Below are 14,748 nucleotides of genomic sequence, written 5' to 3' on the forward strand. Positions count from 1 at the left end.
TCACATTAGGATCTGGGTGCTTGGTGAACTTCTAGCAAAGAAAAATTACCTTCCCTGTCAGCACTGGCCACTGTATCAGCTCGCCCTGTGCTTTCTGTAGACGTGGGCAATCTCTGCTACTTCAGAGGCAGATTGGGATATAAACCACACCGAAGTATCTGTCTGGGTTTTTTTTTTATGTGAGAGGAAAAAGAAATTCTTTATAACCCTTGCAGTTGATCAGCTGAAACCCTAAAGTATGAGATTTGATTATAGTCATTGTCTTAATGCAGAGCTGCAAGTGTTATGGGCATGTTGAGAACTTCCAGAAGCTGGATTAAAGCATCTCTTTTACAATGATATCTAATCTCGTCCTAAAGCTCCAAGCAATGGCGAGTCCACCAGCTCCCCTGGTAAGCCGTTCCAATATTTAATTACCCTTAGTGCTAGGAAATTGCAATGTTGTAGAAAGGTTGAATTTGCCTCATTTCAGCTGCCAGTCTTCCTTTTGCTATGCCTTTGTCAGTAAGACTGAAAAGTCTCCTTTTTCAGATATTTTTTCTAAACATATGTCTATGAAAAAAAACTGATTGTTTGTGGTCACCTGTTGAAAAGCCTTCTGCACACAGAAGTTTGTGCACCTTCTCTGGCTGTGCCATCTGGCCTCGTGAAGGTATTGCCTTGATCTGCAAACCTTGCATCTTCCATATCTTTAGACTATCCCAATTTTAGCACCCCTGTGACTACTAAAAATTTAGATATAGTAGTCAAGGCATCTTTCAACTTTTGTTCTGGTGAATTGGATACATTGTACTCTTTAAGGCTCACACTGTAAGACTGGTTTTCTGACGGTTGTCCTAGGAACTGCCCGTTTTTTCAAACCCTGAGAGAATATATTCATGTACATATTTAGAAAATGCTGTATATATAAGCAAAATAACTTATTATTTGTGCATAATACCTCATTTCTCACTCACCCTTTTTAAGCATTTAGCAGCAGTTCAGAACTCACAGCTCAGGTTGCAGTGATTTTCTGTGTTGAGCAGTCCGAGGAGTGCTTCCAGAATTTAGCTGCTAGAATAAGAATTAAAAGTTTTCTCCTGGTTTGATGTGGCTAACATGAAATTAGAGGTGGACAGCAATGCCTCTTATGGCAGCACATGAAATTTAGCGTATTCCAATCTATTCATTCCTGGGTGGGCACCTTGTTTGGGGTGATCATTATTCCAAAGAGGAAGGAGTATTAACCAGCGTGTGTCTCTACGGCACACGCAGTAGAAATGGCAGAGTCCTCAAAGTGTGTAAAGATATGAAATCTCCTTCTAAATTTCAGGAGCCTGCTAAACAGATAAGGTGGTGCTGGCTCTGCCTGTAACCAAAGACTTTTATTTTTTCAGTGTTCTTAACCAAGTTGTTCAGATAATTATATTCCTTGATAATCCCACCTGACCTTCATGACAGGATTATGTTTTTCTTTCTGACTGATAAGTATGTCACAAAATTGACCAGATTATAATGAATTTAAACCCTTCCTTGGGTCTTTGCCTCACAGAATAGAATCTCCCGTGCTGTAGGTCTAAGTTCTTTTACCCGTATGTTCCCAGTCTTCTATTTCATTGCTTTAAAACACATTTTGGTGGCAATAGCTTGTCCAAACTGTTGGAGCAGCCTATCCAAGCCAATTATTTGTTTTCCTTGCAATATTTGGATATCAGAAAAAAATTCTTCACAGTAAGAGTCATTGGGTACTGGAACAGGCTGCCCAGGGAGGTGGTCGAGTCGCCTTCCCTGGAGGTGTTTAAGGAACGGGTGGATGAAGTACTTAGGGACATGGTTTAGGGAGTGTTAGGAACGGTTGGACTCGATGATCCAATGGGTCCTTTCCAACCTTGTGATTCTGTGATTCTGTGATTCTGTGATTTGTTTTCCTGGGTAATGAGGAAGAGATGGAGTTTTAGACTCTAGTTCTTACTTGAAGGATGTTTTTTGTTATGTATTTTGTATTACAGCCTTTGGATAAATGCATAAAACTACAGTGAATATAAAGGCCCACGTGAGGGACCCCTAACTCCCTAGCTCAAGTTATGTCTGTAGCAGTATAGTTCTTGCATTTCTTGCATTCCTTTTCTGAGCAATAGCCCAGAGAGGGACAATGGCTCTATCCTAAGTCCCCTTGTAGACAGAATCAGTAATAGTTGTTATTTATGTAAAGAAAAATTTCTTCTTTTAGTTCTGTTACTTTTTCATACTCAGATGTGAACTCATTGCAAAGGCACCAAGGTACTTATTGCTACACTGAGTTATGCCTCATGCAAGCACATCCCTCAAACTGCATCCTTATACCTAACATCTTATGTATAAGAATGCACTTTTAACACCTAGTAGCTCCATGGAGAGGGTAGGTGATATCAGTTGTCTGTTTTGCTTTCCAATGGCTGCAAAGCATGCCTGTGAATTCCTGTTCTGGTTCACTTATGTTTTAATTGCATGAAAATCGGAGTCAGAAATCTATAACAGATAATCCAAATGAACCTTCTGCCTCGCTGTTGAATTTTCTTTTAATTCTGCTTTTGCATGGACTGTTTTCTCCTTTCTTTACCAGCAACACAAAGTATCCAAACTCTTCAGTAAGATCCACAGACTGTTTTCCATTGTGTTGATGATTAATACTGTTTTGCTGTAATTCATCTAAGTAGTCTTGAGGTATTAGAAAACACCTCAGGGACAAAGCTTGGCTGGTTATTTATCCTATCGGTTCTTCATTGCAGGTGATGTAATGCTCGATTTCAGCTTCAGAATGTTTGGGTTTTTTTGTTTTTGAAAGTCATTTAGTAGTCTAGGGAAAAGACTCTTGTCTTCGGCACTGTTGGTAGACCTAAGACAGAGCTATGTGGAATAAGCGGTCTCAGGTCTTTAATAGCTCAATAGCTGTGATAGGAATTTGGCACGTGCAATCCTATGGGAAGTGTTTAGAGAAAGAGGGTCTTAAGTGCTAATGGAATGTGAATACGAAATATCCCTTCTAATTCCTTGGTGTATCTCATCAGAGTGGTTGGTTGGTGAGCTGATAATTTTCCAGAAGAATTAATGCTTTGTCCATATAATGAGTATAATTTAACAGGTTAGTTAATAGCCTACTGAACTGTGCGCTTTCCTGTTCACGGATCTGCTAGGTCTAAAAGTTAAATGGACATTTCATTCCTTACACCAGTACTGAGGCTTTGTGGTTGAAATCAACGTTTGAAAGCGTCTGCTCAGCCACATTATTGCAGCTACTGTAGCATTTAGTTAGAAGCCCAGAAAGTCACATCTTTATCCTTTTTCTCTGCCTTTGCCCAAAGCACGTATAAGATTGGGTAGAATATCAATGAAGAATGTTTTAGAACAAATAATACTGAGTAGAATTTAGTCAAAGAGTGTCAACAACAGAATATCAAAGCTCAATGTTACTTGATTAGAGTTGACAGATCTTTAAAGAACAAATTTGAAGAAATAGTTATTTCACAGATGCTTTTGGCTAGTATCCTCTTGATTTTGTCCAAGGAAATGCCTGCCCAGCGAATCAAAGCTTGGCTAAATGATTCTTTCTTTCCTAATCTTTCCACTGAACTTTAGTGATATTATTTTTGATTACACCAAGTTCAAAAAGAGCAAGATGTTTCAGCTCGGATTGAATACAAGCTTGATTAGATAAACAAAGCACAACAAAAGAAAGCCCCAAACAAAACACAAAGTGAAAGGCATCAAACCATAGAGGGGTGGAGTATGATGAGCTAGTAAGCAAAACAAAACAAAACAAAAAATTCACTCACTGTTGAGCTCCCTTTGCGTTTCCTGTTCTGAGCAATTCTATGGGCAGAATACAAAGAAGGAATAAGCCTTCTTTCATCTATTGGACTTCACCTGGTAAAGATCTTATCTGGCTTCATAACTTTTTTAGCTCCATTAATTTCTTCCAGTACTGTGTTCATCCCTCAACTCGTCTCAAGTGAAAACTGTGGGGAGAAATCTTGTGTGTGCACTATACTTCTCTTACCTTTAGAATCTCGATTCGGATTTAACTGCAAAGTCCTGCTGCTCAAAATATCAGACTGCCAGATGTGGGTAGAAGACATACCAAAGAGAAAAGCTTAGTTTATAATTGATTATTTAATTTGTAATTGAAATTGGGGAAATTAAAAATTATTTCAAACGTATTGAAATTTATTCTGTGAATTCTTTTCTTTCCAAGCTCTTTCAGGCTCCTGGTCCAAAACACCTCATGATTTTCCCGTGTGGGTTGCTCTGGCACCTGCCTTTTTTAGATGATTGAGCAATGAGGATTGCACGTCACTGAGTAAACTTTCCCTGGGGTCAGGGTGCAGATGGCGTGTGCAGTGGGGAAGCTGAGCTGGGGAGTGCACGGCGTGGTGGTGTAGCCCTGCTCCAGAGCGCAGGCTTACTCATGGAGTTATAAGGATGAGAAAACAGACAAAAAATGGGGAATCATTCAGGAATTTAATTATTTAATAATTTAAGTATTTATTTCTGTGTCTTCAGTATCACCTGTTTATTTTCCACTTAAATATATGCAGGAGAGAAAAATGAAAGTGATGCAAACTTTTATGAAAAATAGGAGGAACTATATTCTTCTTTGAAATGAGAAGTTTCACAGGGATATAGGATACTGGTACTTGGCTGCATGGGTTTATTTTACTCTCTAGGATTACTTAGTCTCATTTCTTTGGCTCTTCACTATGATTTACAGTTGTTCAACACCGTGTAAACAGCTATTGGTATAGAGGTACAGGTACTACCAGTCATTTTTTAGCCATTTGTGTAGCATGAGTTATACAAAGTCTCAGTGTATTTGCACAATTCCTCATCATGTTTAATATCAAGTTAAGTATTTAATTTTTTGCTGTGCTTTTAATTCATTCTTTTTAATATTTTATTAATTATTGTTTTTGTGTGCTCTGGGGTACTTCATGTTAAGGGTGCAGGATGAATCAGAGTAATTATATACTTCAATCATTACCACCAAGCAGAATTAAAAGGAAATTATAAAAAAAAAAAAAAAAAAGAAAAAAAGATTTGGACTCTACTAGATGCTGAAGAGCTACACGATCTATCTCTGATTTGCAAATACATGAATTCATGCCTTGATTCTTCTTTAATTAAACATTTCTTTTTAGAAAAATCTGAAACATAATTATTCGAGAGCTGCAAGGGCAACAGTAATTATGATATTGGGTTTGTGAAATTATTCCGAATATTCTATTAAGGCAGCAATTTTTCTAAACTGTCATGCGACTGTTTTCACTCTGTGTTTAGCCTGTGATGCTGCTAGACATTGTTTTGAACCTATTATGCTGCAGAACATCTTTAATAATCCCAGCACTTCATAATGTTGAGAGAAAGAGGTCAAATGGAGACTCCGAAATGTTAAAGTCTCCTAAAAGAAATATATTCAGATGTTTTAAACTAATTCTGTAGTCCACAAGAAATTGTATGAAGAAAGATATTAAATTGGAATTATAGCCAAAGGCAAATCTTTAAGCAGGATAATTTAGATTTTGAATTGAAAAGAGGACAACTATGTTGGCTCAAGGCATAAATTTGACATTAATCAGCCGAAGTGTGGAGTTTTTATAAATTCTGACACATCTATGAAGTATTGTGTATAGCTATTGAGCTTTCCATTGTAGTTACTATTAAAAGCTGCCATGTTCTGATTTTGCTCTAGATCCTACATGTCTTTGGAATGAAGCTGACTGTTTTCTCTATAACACTGTCAGGAGTAAAAGGAGTTGTCTTAAGGTTGAGACAGAATTCTGACAATCACAACTTAAAGCTTGACTTCTTGCAGACTTTGCCTCTTCATTTAAAACCTGTCTCCTTTAATTTCCTCATTTTCATAGTATGGTTTAAATGTAGCCTTTTTCACAGCTAAATATCGAAGAACTTTTTAGCAGGGTCTGTTGCAGTAGGACAATGGGTAATGTTTTTAAACTAAAAGAAGTTTAGACTAGATATTGGGAAGAAATTTTTCACACTGAGGGTGGTGAAACACTGGCCCAGGCTGCCCAGAGAGGTGGTGGATGCACCATCCGTGGAAACATTCAAGGTCGAGTTGGATGGAGCTCTGAACAACCTGATCTGGTTGAAGATCTCACTGCAAGTGGTTGGACTGGATGACCTTCATGGTCCCTTCCAACCCAAACCATACTATGATTCTATAAAAACGTGTTTAAATGTTCAGGTTCTTAAAACAGACACATATGAAGTACTGCATTAATGAGGTTTCTATTTACTGTTGTTGCCCACAGCCCAGCGCTGCTTCTTCATTACATGTTCAGGCCAGCTTGTAGCAGCTGAAGTTTATACTTAGACTATCTTATAAAATAAATAGTACATATTAGTACATATTTTTCTATGATATAGATCTGTTTTCCAGAGACCAGTATGAATCATGACCATTATGACCCTCAATGGCCAATTAAGTGATCAGCCAGCAATTCTTTATGAATTTTACTTGACTGTGTCTGCAACAAAGAAGATTTTAAAGTAATACTTATATATTGCAGTTCTAAATTGGTTTTTGAATATTGCTTTCTCAAAGTTTTCCTTAAAACACTACCACCTCCTTAAAACACTACCGCTTCCTTAAAACACTACCACACTCACCTTAAGTTTGAAATTATATTTTTGGAATTTATATTTATGTCAGACCTTAAGGTTTTCACTTCTCTTTAAATGAACGGTCTCAGTTGTGAATTACAAAAGCTATGCCATGGAGAATAGGTGTTCAGATAACTCTCCACACGTCAACAAAATCTGCACAGATTAATGTATTACATAGATCACAATTCAAGTATTTCATTGCTGTTATAATATTTTTAACAAGAATAAATTGTACTGCTATTTAAACATATTCTTCTGGAAATATTAAATTACACTTCTCAAAGTTAAAATGCCATACACGGTCTTTGCTGTTTAAAAGCAAAATAAGGACCAGAGATAATATTAGCTTGTGTTTTCCATAGTCATCTCTACCTCTGACCAAATACGGTTGTGATTCCCATAACCAGAAATTTTGAATGTGGTGGTGTAAGGTTTATTTATAAAGATCAGTGACTTGTGTGCGCGCGCGTTTGATTTTAATGCAGGAGTAGGCACTGTTAGCTCATATGGAGCTGACTTTTTACAGTCCTGGTGGTTAACACTCAATCAATTTTTGTAGAAACAGGGTATTTACTATTATTTCTGCGTTGGCAGGCGCACTCAATCTGCCTCACAGGTCAAGAACTTGAAATTGCTATGATGAAATCTTTGAGAGGGGATTGCAGAATTTGTGCTGTAGGACACTGAAGGCTAATGCACTATTTAAGTAGCATAACCCAATGCTCACTTATTGTGTATGTTCAGCCGCAGGATAAAAATACTATTGTAATAATTACAATGGTGGGTGTGATGCTTTTTTCTTTTTTTTTATATCAGCTGAACATATAAGCTTTCATCAAAATACTAAATCATACATACTTAGTTGGTATGAATGAAATAATAGGCAGGTTCTCTATATTTGTTTGGAAGATCAGAATCAGAGGGTTATTCCTGTGTGTCATAGCATCTTTGTCTGGAAAAAGGCTTGCGTCGCATTGTAGTTGGAAAAAAGTAGCTAGCTGCCATGGTTACTTTTAACGTGTTTTCTAGGTGAAGTTCACGAGTGTCATATATTGCATCTCGCACATTGATCCCTGAATTGCCCCTGTTCATGTCACCTACTCACAGGATGGGTGATTGTACTCCAACACCACAGCCGCTTTTCCAGCTGTTTGTGTCAGTTCCTGTCTTTGGTGCACTGTTCAGCTCAGTGAAATGAGCAAAGACCTTCGAAGTCAGATAAATTATCTGCATCTCTATGTTATGCATCATTCATTCTCAGCCATGAAGTTAACAGCTTAGTGTTTTTACCTTCCATATATTTGTTCGGGAAGAAAGATCTGTGAACAGGTGAGTGTCTTAGAGTCCATTTCAGGGACTCGGCACTGGAGAACTTCAGAGAAGGAGCCAGCACCTCATTACAGAGTCTATCAAATGCAGTGGCCACTACAGCATGCTTTCAAAAGCATCCATTATCCACGGACAGGTGGTGATTCACTTGCTGACGGATTAGATCTCTCCTCCAGAAGGAGTTCTTCCAGCCTCACTGAGAAAATAGCGTGAGACATTATTCTTTGCGAGGCAAGGATTGCAGGCTAGCAACCCTAAACTTCCAGTAGATAGAAATTGATAGCGCTCCTCGTGATCTTTCCATTAGATCACAGCTACTCAAGTGTGAAATTTCAAGAGTACCTTTAGTCCTTTATTATAATATTATATATTTATACCTTTATACCTTTATTATAATATTATAATAATTCACATATCTCCTTAAGTTCTGATTTTCAAACTTTCTCACAGACTTTTCTTTAAGTCGAAAACTATGGAGCCAGATGTTTTTTAAAAAGCACTTGAAAGTGATTTACATTAATAACAAGACTGACGGAACCATTGGGGAAGCAAAAGGCTTACGGCTATGAGAGTGTGTCAGCAGTCTGTTAAATTGGTAACTGCGTGTAGGCTCAATATGAGATTTAACAGGTGCCCCAGATATGTTGTGCTGACTCTCTGCATTGAAGTGAATTTTATTCTGGTAACTGAGGGGAGGAAGGAGAGAAAGAGGGAATCTGCCAGCAAAGAAGCTGCTGCTGCACATTCCAGGAAGAATCGGACTAACATGGAGGGAGGCCAGCTTCAGGTGCCTTTCACTTCATCTCCTGCATGGTTAAGGAGAACTAAATTAGTACATGGTGGGTTGAGGATGGTAGAGAATCCCATGAAACACAGGCGAGATGAAAAAGAAGCATTTTATTAGTCTGCATCTGAAATGAAAGCTGTACCTTCCTCAACGTCTTCCCCATGTTTTGCCTGTTCACTGTGTCGGTCTTAGAAGTACATTTGTAGTTTGTAAACTGCAATGACAATAAAGCCGCTAGAATGGAAAGCAGCTCTGTTAGCTAAATTATGTTGCCTGTTGCTATGGGAACAGTAGCTTGCAAATTTTTATGTAAGTGCTTGAGCTACAATTCTTATGACATCTTATTCTAATAAAGCAATGTTTATACTTCATCCACCATCAAATTTTTGCTTTGTGTTAATGACAGTATTGGGCAGTAATCCCCAGGAGCAAATGCTGAAATAATACACCATTCCATAGAAAGGTCTTTCATAATCATTAAATGAGCGGTTTTTGAATTGCAACATGATCAAGAAGATATCAGCCTTTAAATCTGATTTATATCACCATTGCTGATGGTTTAAATTCATATTGTTACAGGAAAATGCAAAGGAGTCTAAGCAAACGTTGTTTATTCTGACTGTTGCAGTTAAAACTCAAACTGTCTCCTTTCGGTATCTCCATTATATCTTTTTTTTTTATTGTAGGTTGAGATGTAGCCAAAAATAATCAATATTAAAATAGGCTTTGGAAATGTGTCCGAGGCCTCAATGATTTTAACCAAAACCTGATTTCCTATAATATTCTATCTAACATTCTCACTGAATCCAGCCAAATGTTTAGTTTTTTCCCTGTGGAGAATTACCTACATTCTCATAACACACTTTACACACCATGCAAGATGCACCCGCTCTGACTGTTTATTTCTTACTCAATAAAACAGTGCTATATTTGTCTTGAAATCACAAATTGCAATCTGAAACTTGTATTTTCCCCATGATATTATTTTATCAAATTATGTAGTTGCTAAATAAACAGAAGATTATCTATCTCTGAGAGAACAGAAACAAGCCAAGCAAAAGATATTTTCCCTGAAAACTGTGTTTATGTTAAGCGTGTGATCCCAGTAAAACAGATAAATATTATGAGAAGAAAGCAATTCTTTATTCATATGGAGATGCACTCACTAATACGTTTAAGAAATAAATACAGGGAACATTTTCCCCTTAAAAAGGGTACCATTTTTCAGTCATCTCATAATGTGGAACAACCTCATTAAACAGAGTGGTTATCTTCTTTAAACTCTTCAGCTTCCGTTTGTCTTGATAATTTGTCATCTAGGTTCATTTGTAGTGTCTTCATCTCAATGAAATCCCAGAACGAGTCCATTCCTTGGGCAAGAGAGGCATCCTCTGACACAAGACTTGCACAGGATGCTGACAAGCATTTTGTGGGTCATTGATAGGATCATTGTTACTGTACCAGGAGGCAAGATAAGTAGTGATAAAAGTGCTTTTTCTTTCTCTTTTCTTTGTTCCAACCTTGCTTTCCTGGTTTAGGTGTAATTATCCCAGCTTTCCTATTATAGGACTGGTCCCTTTTGTACACAGGTGAATCCCGTATGTACCAGTTCAGTGGACCACGCTGTCTAGTGGCTTTAACTCGGGGGGGAGAAGATTTAGACTATACATTTGGAAGAAATTCTTCACGATGAGCATGGTGAGACCCTGGTTGCCCAGGGAAGCTGTGGCTGCCCCATCCCTGGAGGTGTTCAAGGCCAGGTTGGATGGGGCTTTGAGCAGCCTGGTCTAATGGGAGATATCCTTGCCCATGGCAGGGGAGTAGAACTGGATGGGCTTTGAGGTCTCTTCCAACCCAAACCATTCTATGATTCTAGTGCCTGTGATTGCATCTGCCATAGTAAACTGAGGTCGGCTGGCCTCCGAGTCCCCTTAGTGCCATGCAGCCAAGCGCGTATTTAAGTGCCGAGCACACTCCTTATGTGTGCACTCAGGAATGTTTCAAGAACTCAGGTTTGCCATGCATCTTTCCCAAATGACAGTTTTGATGCAGACATTGTATTTGTGGAAATAGAAGAGGGGGTGAAGTGATTTCAGCAGTACAAGCAAGAGCTGTATGGTGACCCAAGCCCATTTGATTTACATACGTGTTTAACCCCAGCCTGCAACTAAACCCCATGTAGCTGCTCCCTCCCTCCCCTCCTGGTGGGATGAGGGAGAGAATCAGAAGGGTAGAAATGAGAAAATTCATGGGTTGAAATAAACACTTTAATAGGTAAAGTGAAAGCTGCAAGCAAAGCAAAATGCGGAATTCATTCACTGCTTGCCATCATCAGGTAGGTGTTCAGCCATCTCCAGGATAGCGGGGCTCCATCATGCGTAATGGTTACTTGGGAAGATAAGCACCATCACTCTGAATGTACCCTCTTTCTCCTTCTTTCCCCAGCTTTTAAGGCTGAGCACATCATCGTAGGTATGGAATATCCCTTTGGTCAGCTGGGGTCAGCTGTCCCAGATGTGTCCCCTCCCAACTTCTTGTGCACCCCCAGCCTACTCACTGGTGGGGTGGGGTGAGAAGAGGAAAAGGCCTTGACTCTGCGTGAGCCCTGCTTAGCAAAAAATAGAACACCCCCGTGTTATCAACAGTTCCCAGCACAAATCCAAATCGTAGCCCCAAACAAGCTGCTATGAATGAAATAAATTCTATCCCAGCCAAAACCAGCACAAGATGTAAACAGAGCCCGTACAGATAATTCTGAGCAACAGTCTATGCTTGTGTAGTGATCTTCTCTCATTCTGTTACATTTATTATTTCTGTGGCCATCAAATCACTGAGTTTTCCCTGTTAGGACCTGCACAAAACTGTAAGTCAGTTCTTCCCCTAGTACGTAGGATTGTAGAACATTTGAAGTTAATTAAGCCATGACAGGATTGCATAATCACAGGATTATTTAGGTTAGGACCTTTAAGATCATCGAGTCCAACTGTAAATGTACCACTGCCTAGCCCGCCACTAAACCGCATCCCTACGCACTTCATCTACCCATCTTTTAAATACCTCCAGGGATGGAGACTCAACTACTTCCCTGGGCAGCCTGATCAGTGACAACCCTTTACAGCAACTGAGAAATGGAGACCCTGCTCTGGTATTCCTCTCCCTCATGCACCAGAAGGATAACCCTATTCATCCTCACTCTCTAATACCTACAAAGCTTTCTGGAGATAAATTCAAGATCTAACTGAGCTTACCCTGATTTTTTTTTAAAAGAAAAGCTTTAAAGCCCTTCCTGCCTGGTCTCATGAGCAACTTTTCTTTCATGATCTGATTCCTTTCCATTAAATAAGTTTTGTCACCAGGAACTTTTTTGCAATTGCATCTATTTTCCGGTTATTTCTTCAGTCTTCCTTCTTTGTTCGATTTTTTTCTGTTATCCACTGGTATCACTTAAGATGATAAATAAATTTCATTCTTTAAAACAAACCCAAATCATTACAATTAAGAAAGCGTGAGAACTCCCAGGTCAGGAGTTACTTGGTGCACTAACTTCTGCCAAAGTGAATTATGGTTGGGTTAGTTGATTGTCACACATTTTAATGATATTAGTGATCTTCATGCTTTGAATAGATGTTACGCTATTCACTCATAAACTCTAAAAAGTTACGTAAAGTGTGTTCTTATTTTAGTGCTTAAGATTCTAGCTTGTCTCTGTTTTCTTGACCTCTTCTTCTGTGTTTTAGTGCTTAGTCTTTAAAATATTGCATACAGTTTGCATGACCTTTTCCCAACCTCTCCAACACAACATGTTATGCAATAGGAGATATGTGCAGTGAGAATTACGGAGATGATGATGTGAACGTTTCAAGCTTTTTATGTCTTTGAAGGTTTTTGGTTTATTTTAATTTATTGATACAGAAATACATTGCGTAAACAGGAGCTTTCTCAAATGGCTACAAAAAAACTTAGTTGATTTGTACAATACAGCAAATTACTTTTTCTTGAAATAGAGATATGCTAAAGGATTCGAGGCATTTTTTTAATAATTACATACCTGAAGTGTAACCTATTTTCCCATCAGTGCTGGATATGCAAAGAATGCTAAGTAAGGTTTAGGATGTTGGGGCAAATTAGCAGTATAAGCTATTACCATCTTAAACTCTTTGGTGGTAGCCTATATATTCTTAGTATTTCTAAAAAATATGAAAAATGGGAGTTTTATGAATCTGTAGAGGCTCTGGACCAGCCTTGGTACAGTTTTCTTCTGGATTGTTATGGCAACTCTTATTCTTCTCAAACTCTGATATGAAGTTCAAAATCTCTAAAAATTATATTGCTGTTTCGCCACTGTTTTCTTTACCAGACCTTGGCATGGAAACAAGAGTAGGCATAGCCGGGGGACTTCACGGGGCCTTCTCTTGGAGCAAGTAGGTCAGCTCTGGAAGCTGATTTCCATACCGCAGACAGTGGAGAAATATAGCCTGCAACAGGACTGTGGCTGCTGGGAGCTCTCACTTCTGACTTTGCAGATCTGAATGTAAGCCTCACCCCAACCTGCACCTGTGTGGGTGTGAGAAGTGGGAGGGCAGTGGCCTTCCCACCTTTTATGCCCTGGCCTCCTAGCTTTGAGTATTCAGCGATATGGGAGGCTCAGCCCACGCTGAGCAGCTACTGCTCTGGATGATCTGTGGGCCAGGGCTCGGGGGCAACTAGTGACATGAGACAGATGGTCAACCAAAGCTATGGTCCATAGACTCGTTAGGGATTGTTGCGTTAGGCTTCCCTGTCCTTGCATGTGTGAGTCACCTCCTGGAAGGATTCTGAGTAAGAAGAAGTCAGGCTGTTGTTAGTAACTACAGTCTAGAACTGATTATCGTATTTGTTCTGCTTCCAGTTCTACTTTTTTCCTAAAAGATGAGTCTCGCTAAATAATCCTGGGCAGCTGTTCAGCTTGATCATTTGGGGCGAAATGAACTGGGTTAAAACTGGTAAGATTCAGCTGCAGGAAAGACAAAGGACTGGGGAAGGCAGGGACTACGAGTATTTCTTGCCACTGTGCCACAGATCAGTGTGGAAGTTTGTGCCATCAGCTGCCAAGTTAGCACCGCACAGAATAATTCAGTTTGGAAGAGTAGACAGTTTGGAAGAGTAGACAGCTTGGAAGACCTCTGCTTCCTAGTAGTGACTAGTGTGCCTGCCTCTCATGGCAGCCTAACTGTTCAGGGAGTTGGTTTTTTGTACTGGAGACACAGAACAATAAGTTTTGAAAAAAACTGGTGTAATCTTTGGTTTTACTTCTAGGGGGAAAAAATCCACCAAAAATCACCAGAGGTTTAATGGGATTTATCTGGAGTTTCTAGGTTTTTTTTCTTTTTAAGGAATTCTACTGCAGGAACTTTGACATGATTTAGTTGTGTATTAGTATCTGATTCTACATTTGAGTTTCATTGTACCTGACTCTAAGTATTTACACTGTAGGAGACTATGTTAAAGCTCGCTACCTCAGTCTTACTTCACAGTAAACAGAGGGAAGTACGTACTCTCAGGATATGATTCATCTGACCTATTTAAGACATCTGGTTTAGGATTAGATGAATAGCATCCTATTCACCCAGTGGCACTTTATCTCCAGGTTGACTATATATGGACTCAACACTGTTTGCTAAGGTTCGTTTAGGCAGTTGAATTTTGCTCCTGTTGAGGCATATACGCATGCAAGAAAAGTTCAGAAAGTTAAGGCTTCTAAAGTACTTGGAAGTACATTTGTAGTTTGGTAGAATTCTAGTCTAGTAACATAAATCTCTTTTGGGGAGCTTTAGTGAATGATCAGCAAAATGATTTTTCCATCAGCTTTCTTCATGAGAATTGGTAATGTATTAAATATACAGGCAAGTCTTAATTAATCAGTATAATTGATGAGCAGGATAACATGCACAAAATGAGTTACTATTTAGGCAAACGGAAATACTGAAATTTAATTTCCTATTAGTTGCATT

The 14,748-nt window shown here is 38.9% G+C and overlaps 1 protein-coding gene across 20 annotated transcripts in view; it reads left to right on the forward strand.

The window, feature by feature from the left end:
- Nucleotides 1-14,748, forward strand: part of DLGAP2 (DLG associated protein 2) — a 508,423-nt gene that overhangs the window by 335,235 nt on the left and 158,440 nt on the right. For 6 of the 20 annotated variants that reach the window (XM_054063044.1, XM_054063042.1, XM_054063045.1 and 3 more), the window contains one exon: nucleotides 273-392. The exons of the other annotated variants lie outside the window; for them this stretch is intronic. The gene's annotated coding sequence lies outside the window, so the exon portion shown is untranslated. The remainder of the gene's footprint in view (nucleotides 1-272; nucleotides 393-14,748) is intronic. 20 annotated transcript variants of the gene reach the window in all.

This window comes from Cuculus canorus, chromosome 3 (genome assembly GCF_017976375.1).
Source record: "Cuculus canorus isolate bCucCan1 chromosome 3, bCucCan1.pri, whole genome shotgun sequence".
NCBI lineage: Eukaryota > Metazoa > Chordata > Aves > Cuculiformes > Cuculidae > Cuculus > Cuculus canorus.